General features: G+C 42.6%; 1 protein-coding gene across 12 annotated transcripts in view; it reads right to left on the reverse strand.

The window, feature by feature from the left end:
* Nucleotides 1-4,827, reverse strand: part of PTPN13 (protein tyrosine phosphatase non-receptor type 13) — a 228,129-nt gene extending 223,302 nt beyond the window's left edge. For 8 of the 12 annotated variants that reach the window (XM_068542688.1, XM_068542686.1, XM_068542695.1 and 5 more), the window contains exon 1: nucleotides 4,317-4,825. The gene's annotated coding sequence lies outside the window, so the exon portion shown is untranslated. Of the gene's footprint in view, nucleotides 1-4,316 lie in introns of all 12 variants that reach the window. The other 4 variants (XM_068542693.1, XM_068542694.1, XM_068542696.1 and 1 more) reach the window with 2 other exon arrangements.
* Between the last annotated feature and the right edge of the window lie 2,188 nt (nucleotides 4,828-7,015).

The raw sequence follows: 7,015 nt of genomic DNA on the forward strand, positions 1-7,015 counted from the left end.
TAAAATTTTTTTAAAAATTTGGCTAGTGGGAATAAGGAACTGAATTTTAAATGATAGCTAATTCAATTAATTTAAGTTTAACCACATATGCAGCTCTAAGGAACTGGAGGGAACTATTTATACCTTAAATTCTGATTCAAAGAGTAAAAATCCTGTAGATGGGCAGATACATAGTTGCTTCTGAAACATATTTATTTTTAAAAAATTCTTGTGATTTATGTAGAGGAAAATACCAAAACACAACATAAAAATGTTGCTGCATTTGTGGGAATCAAACTTTCTATACTCACCTTCTAGAGAGGACTAGAATATTGGTTTGTAAGTTGGCTCCATGTTGTAATTTCTTAGGGCACTTCCAAAAATAAGGATGTCTGGGTCTTACCCCCAAAGATTCTGGTTTAATTGGTCTGAACTGAGTCCTGGGCATAAAGATTTTTAAAACCTACCCAGGTGATTCTAACATGCAGCCAGAGTATCACTAAACTAGAAAGAAAATAAACTGTTAAGTACAGATGCAGTGTGCAACTAAAGACATTTCTTTGCTGGTAGGCAAAGAGGGCCTTCCAACAACACAGATTCAAGTCAAAACCCCTGAGGGCTATTGTGAGTTACACGTTCTAAACATTTAGGAATGATTTGGGTGTACAATCATAAGTTTTTGCTATTATTGAATGTTATTCAATTACGTAAGGTTAGAAGGGAAGGAAATAAACTAAATACTGAGTGTCAATTTGCACTTGCCACTTTTGCTTATATTATTTAATTTCATCCCCAACATACCTTGGGAAGTAGATATTATTAAATTATTTACAGATGTGGAAAGTAAATTTAAAGATGTTCTCTAGGATTTGGACACATGTTTCTCTGACAATAAAGCCCACATTCTTTATACTACAGCAGAATTCTCTCTGAGGAAGTTTGTTTCAATAAATTTTCATACTGGAATCAAAGAAAAATAAAGAAAAAGCAGGATTCAGTGGTGGAGCACAGGATAAGGCAAACACGCTTAAACAGGTGCTTAAACCAGTTCCTGTATTTCCTAAGCACCTGATAGCAAACCCGGGGAAAAACATGTTCGTCTGTGGTTCAAATCTACAGCAGCCTCAACACTAGACCATTTAGAAGTTGCTGCCTTTCTATCCTAAGAAGTTAAATAATTGGTCTCCTACTGCCTCACAAGCTATTAGCTACAGTCATACATTCTTCATACAGGATAGAACAGGATGCTTATTCACAGTGACTGACATTAAACAAGAATAAGACAAGGGTCTTAAAGATGTTTTCATTTTGCCCCCTACACTCACAGGATTACTGGAATTACTCCTCGTGGAGCAGTTTACAGACCACAGTTTTGATGTGACATGCTTACAGTGACTATGTAACTTTAGCTTAGATCATTGATGTTCTATACTAATTACTCATTAAAAGCTTTTTAAATCCAGTTCCTGGGTTGTTCAACCCATCTTAATTTTCAAATTAAGAAAAGTTGTCAGTGGAAAAAATTGGAAATCCAGAGCAACAGACCCTCACCCTTCCCATCAGCACTAATCCTTCTATTCTGAGACCCAATATCCTGTCTCCTTTTTCAGGCTCCAGCAGTGTAAAGGGACATTAACTCAAATGAGTCACACTTGGTTACATCAGAGGCCTGAGAGGAGAAAACCTTCAACTCTTTATTCTAATTAATGGCACAGACTTCTCCCAAAGCATATTCCAAAATAAGAAAATGTTGACAGGAGTAACTCCTAAATGCACAGGCTTGGAGTATGGCAGTGTTTCCTTTCGATTTCAATTGGTATTAATTACAATTTAATTATACCACAAAAAACGTTTTGTAGTTTATTTAAAAATTACAAACTCTTGTCAAAAAAAAGAGAGACCATTGTAAAGCATTTATACTCCAATAAAGATGTTAAAAAAAAAAAGAGGAAGAAGCTGCAGCAGCTTATTCTTAGTAGTCCCTTTCTCTAGCTCATTTGGAATGGGCAATAAGATGAGCTGGAAAAATACATACTCAATTGATATAAGGGAAGCTACAATGCCCCTCATCCAATCCCTGACCTATTAAAAGCAGAATAAAGCAAGGATTTGACCTGTTTTTCTTAATAAAAAAATACATAAATTCCATTCATTTCAAGATTGATACCTATCATCTACCAAAAACAATTAGCCAGGGCTTCCCTGGTGGCGCAGTGGTTAAGAATCTGCCTGCCAATGCAAGGGACACGGGTTCGAGCCCTGGCCCGGGAAGATCCCACATGCCACGGAGCCACTAAGCCCGCGCGCCACAACTACTGAGCCTGCGCTCTAGAGCCCGCGAGCCACAACTACTGAGCCCACGTGCCACAACTACTGAAGCCTGCGCGCCTAGAGTCCGTGCTCCGCAACAAGAGAAGCCACGACAATGAGAAGCCTGAGCACCGCAACGAACAGTAGCCCCCACTCGCCGCAACTAGAGAAAGCTGGCGCACAGCAACGAAGACCCAACACAGCCAAAAATAAATAAATAAATAAATTTATTAAAAAAAAAAACAAAACAATTAGCCAATTCTCACATTCACTTCCTGCATTTGAGGCATGCTTCCAGAAAAACATAATGTAAGTTTTACAACTTTTGACCCCACCATAGTATCAAAATCCATCCTTGCAACTGACACTGGTTTTAATAGTTTGTGTATGTGTGTTTCTTGTGACATAAGCTATTTATAAATATTTTCAGATGCTGGTAATCACCCTCCGAAAAACAGCAGGCTTTACATGCAAGTAAAAGTTTTGGTGGGACAAGTGTAAATTCAAACCTACATAATAGATTTTTCAAAAAAGTTATTGTATCAACTATATTCCAATAAAAATTAAATAAATAAAATTTTTAAAAAGTTCATGTAAAAGTGAAACACACTTCAAATTAGTTCCTTTTCTTAATAACTAACCCTAGATATTTTTTCTATTTTTAATTCCAGCTTCCATCCTACCATCTCCCCGACACATACTTCCACAAGGCCTCTAGAACAAAGTTAGAATACAAAGTTACTATGAAGAAAGTATAATAAACTTAAGATTGGACAATAAAGCAGTCAATTCGCCTCTGTACTAATTTACTGAATCAATACATGCATGAACTTAATAAATAATGCTAATGATATTAACATAAGAAATAATTTGTATCATAGCACCAACACAAACAACCAATGAGCAGGAAGCAAGTTTTCATGTTGACCCTCCCAACCCAGTCAACAAGAATTTGGGAAAATACCAACGCTTGTTTCATAATACAACGACTTCTATTTTTTCCCCATCCTTTAGTAAACTCTGTAGATCTAAATTTTAAAATCTTTCTAATTAGTTACCTGCACTCTTCAACCCACAGATCAGGTGTCCTACATTTCGTTTAGGTCCCCGCCTTGAAAACAAACCCGATTGCCCCATTTTCTGAGAGGTAAACTCAGTTCCAGGCAGCTCCCCATTAAGTCACCGCGTTTGTTATTTCAAACATGCAACTAAACGAAAATGACACAAGGCTGTCCAAGAGATTAGTTGGAAGTGTGTGGAGGTGTCGATCATATATGTGTAAGGTCACTGAAAACTGTATTGCTGTTAATCTATTTTAGTGGTAATATTTCTCCCCATTCCCCCTTCTCCAATGTATTCACAACAGAGGGAAATTAAACTTTGTAAAAACTTTCTTGCCTCTACCAAACTTTAGCTTTCCGGCTTTCGGTACTACAGTATCTTGTAACGAGTAAAGGCGAGGGGGAGAGGGGTGGTTAGCTCCACTCAGAGAAAAGCAATAAAAGAGCTTGCATCAGGCAGTGTCTCTCCCTCTGCCCCCTCTTCCCTACCACCCAACCCCCTCTTCTCCGAGCCCTTACATATACACATTCTTCTCGGCGGCCTCTAACCACACCATGTCCACAATCATTTACAGAAATTAGAAACAGACTCTGGGAGCCCTTCCCTTAGCACGCACAGAGCAGAGATGTAGTAGCATGATGGGGCAATGTCACTCTCTATTACCCCACAATCTCTTACCCCCTCTGGGGTTTAATTCCCGAGAATCCGACTTTCCTCCGCGGAGAAGGTGGATCTACCTAACTCACAATAAAACATCATCTCATCCCTCCCCACCCCGGTAACCCCACCCCCACCTAACACACCAAAACACTCCAACCAAAAAAAGTTCCTTCCACCAGGGCAGCAGGGTTGATTTTAGGGGCTGGGGCAAAAGCAGAGAGAGGAGGAAGAGAGCGAGCGCGGTGCACTTTGTTGGGCACTTTCCGCACACGCAGTCCAGAGCCCAAGGCAGCTCTCGTCCTTACCCGCTCTTCCGGAGACCCGGTCCTACTACTGGAGCGCGGGACGAGGGCTGCGGGGACGCGGCGTCGGGGTGGGCAGCCGGCAGCCCCCGCGGGCGCCGAGAGCCTCCACCTCTTCTTCCCCAAGCGGCTGCGAGCGTGGGCCGAAGGAGCTGGAGAAGGAGCCTGGGGAGGGGGAAAAGAGCAGCAGCATCTCCTCCTCCTCCACGCCTCCGAAACCCCCCTCCAGCCGCGACCCCGGCCGACCGTCTGACCCTCGAGCGCTCGCGCACCCTTCCCGGCCCTCTGCTGCCTCGTACGCCTCCAAGGGCTTCGCCAAACCCTCTGGTGCGGAACGGCTCAACTCCTGCAGCCGGCTCCGAGCGCTGCCGAGGCGGCAGAGGCGGACCGGGAAGCCAGGGAGTGCTGCTCGCCAGCAAGACGGTCTCTAGGGGTTGTAATCATGGTGTGTCACCTTCGCCGCGCCGCGGCTGCCGGAGCTACTCGCTCCACTCCGGCTACACCTCAGGCGTCCGCACCGGCTCCGCCCAGTTCCTGTCAATCAACCCTCCCCGGATTCCCGGAGCACAGCGGATCTCCGACCCCGCCGTCCCCTCGGCCTCATTGGCCCGACGGCCCTCCAGCCCCGCCCCCTCCCTAGGGACAAGGTCGCCGGGGAGACAGGCGCCCAGGTTCCCATGACAACCGGAATCTTGGGCCTGGCTTTTCGCGTTCTTCTGGCTTGCCAGACGCTCAGGTTGATGGCCTGGCAGCGAAGTTCGTAGCCACTGCGGGGTGGGCTCCTAATTTCTGGCCAAGTTGAAAATGCAGCCGACCGCCCCCACGCTTCCAACTTCAGAAACAGAACTTTGTGGCCCAGCGGAGTACGAGGGAGAGTGAAAAATGCCCTGCTCTTCCCCTGTCAATCGAAATAACCCCTCCCCCCCTTGCCCTCCCTTGCCTCCAGCCTTGTTTCCATATTCCCACCGGGCGGATTTGGGCTTTGAAAGGGTGAGGAGAAGAAGAATGAGAGAAAGAGCAGGGCTGTGCCAGCTCCCTGCAGCAATGTAGCGACTAGGAAATGGCGGGGGTCAATGAAAACATCTCGGTGAGTCTTCGCACAGTTGTAAAGTGATCTTCAAAGGTGTGGTGGCAACACTTGGTCAGCCCCAAATGCCCTCAGGAAAACTCACATTCTCATATTTGTAAAAAAAAAAAAAAGTATATAAATTCTTGTGATTTTCCTTCTGAAGCTCAGATAATCCTAAAGTTAAAAAAAAATAAGTAAAATGTTTGACAAAATGGAATAAAATAAAGGCATCCATTTTTCTATAGGACTACACATTACAACTTGGCAGAAGTATGTCCTAGCAGCTATGACCCTCCTGCAAGCTAAAAGATTTGGGTTTCAACAATTTACAAGGAAGTCTTACTTGAGCGAATGGTATCTTGTCATTTGAGTTTCAAAAGTTTGGGTTTATTCTCAGAAGTATGAGGTAAACCTGGTACAAGGGGACCTGGGAGTTAATTTAGTCTTGGACCCCTAATGTTGAGCCCTAGGTGAAACTTAACTTCATGGCTGGTTCCAAAATGGAATCTGAGGCAAAGTTAGAGCTACAACCCTAGCCCCTGAGGCTGCTGTACACGTATGATGAATTAATAGTAATGGTTTACCTTTGGCGAGCCTTGAGTTTTCATTATCTCATTTACTAAATGAATATCTGTGATGGATGTGTTCAGTCAAATATGCCTTGCAAATGTGCACTGAATGTGATTACTCACAGCGCTAAACAATAGAAAATGCACAGCAGAATTTTAAGATAAGGGTCCTGCCCTCAAGGAGATAACCACAGAGCCTAAGAAAGAAAACTAGCATTCTTGAAACAATTTGAGATTATAGTTAGAATGTGCAGCCAAACAGTGAGTGCAGTAGTCAATGAGACAAAGTCTGTGGTATGTAGAAAGGGCTGGATTAGTCAGATTAAGGAGGAAAGGAATTTAAACTGGGCTTTGAAGGGTAGGGAGTGGGATGAAGGAAGCAAAGATGAAGAAAGACATTTTGAAGGAAACAAAGTAAAACCAAAGTGCAGCAGCAGGAATAGAGTGGTGAAAGTAAATAACAGTGAGATCAGCCAAGTTGAACTAGAGACAGAAATGAAGGATTGGAGCCCTTTCCCCAGCCTTTCCCCCATTTTCTGAAGTACTTTTTAAATGTTCTGGTTGAAGTATCGGGGTGGTAAGGTAGAGAGGGAGAGGTAGTTTAGTGAGAATAAAAACCTTCATGGAACATCTGCCTCTGTTTGCCACTGAAAGAAAGTTCATGTATTTATTAGAAAGAAAAGCAACATCCATAATACTTGGAATAACTTGTGAATTCATGTCAGAAAGAAAGTATAAAGAGTATAGTGTTGGAAATTTTCACAAAAGTAGACAAACCACAGTGTTGTGAGCATTTTTCCTTTTTTTTTTTTTTTTTCTCTCGCATTAAGGCCATTTCAGGTGATTGCCCTCAAGCCTTTTTCACCAGTAATCCTGTTTTGTATGAGCTGAAAGGCTGGTTTTAAAATAAATGGCTGTGATACCAAAATCTGATAAAGAGTACACAAAAGAGATATCTATAGGTTAACCTCCTTTTGGATATAATATAAAATTAAAATACAATATTAACAATAGAAACTAGAACTACATTACAAATGATATGCCAAAGTTAAGAGGAATTATGC

This window comes from Eschrichtius robustus, chromosome 4 (assembly GCF_028021215.1).
Source record: "Eschrichtius robustus isolate mEscRob2 chromosome 4, mEscRob2.pri, whole genome shotgun sequence".
Classification (NCBI taxonomy): Eukaryota; Metazoa; Chordata; class Mammalia; order Artiodactyla; family Eschrichtiidae; genus Eschrichtius; species Eschrichtius robustus.